Source organism: Arachis duranensis, chromosome 6 (assembly GCF_000817695.3).
Source record: "Arachis duranensis cultivar V14167 chromosome 6, aradu.V14167.gnm2.J7QH, whole genome shotgun sequence".
Lineage (NCBI taxonomy): Eukaryota > Viridiplantae > Streptophyta > Magnoliopsida > Fabales > Fabaceae > Arachis > Arachis duranensis.
The window spans coordinates 65,857,781-65,858,509 of record NC_029777.3 but is presented as its reverse complement, the minus strand read 5'-3'; positions in this window follow the sequence as shown (position 1 = coordinate 65,858,509).

The following is a 729-nucleotide window of genomic DNA, read 5'->3' as shown; positions in this document are numbered from 1 at the left end:
GGGATCCAGGTTCACACTTTGATCATGGTTCTTGGTGATCCATGCATTGGCATAGAACTCTTGAACCATTAAGATTCCGACTTGTTGAATGGGGTTGGTAAGAACTTCCCAACCTCTTCTTCGGATCTCATGTCGGATCTCCGGATATTTACTCTTTTTGAGTGAAAAAGGGACCTCGGGGATCACCTTCTTCAAGGCCACAACTTTATAGAAGTGGTCTTGATGCACCCTTGAGATGAATCTCTCCATCTCCCATGACTCGGAGGTAGAAGCTTTTGCCTTCCCTTTCCTCTTTCTAGAGGTTTCTCCGGCCTTGGATGCCATAAATGGTTATGGAAAGACAAAAAACAATGCTTTTACCACACCAAACTTAAAAGGTTTGCTCGTCCTCGAGCAAAAGAAGAAAGAAGAGAGTAGAAGAAGAAGAAATGAGGAAGAAGGGAATGGCTTTGTGTTCGGCCAAAAAGGGGGAGAAGTGGTGTTTAGGTTGTGTGAAAATGAAGGAGTGAAGGAGGGTTTATATAGGAGTGAGGGAAGGGTAGGGTTCGGTCAAGTGAGGGTGGGTTTGGGTGGGAAAGTGGTTTGAATTTGAATGGTGAGGTAGGTGGGGTTTTATGAAGGATGGATGTGAGTGGTGAAGAGAAAGATGGGATTTGATAGGTGAAGGGTTTTTGGGGAAGAGGTGTTGAGGTGATTGGTGAATGGGTGAAGAAGAGAGAGAGTGGTAGG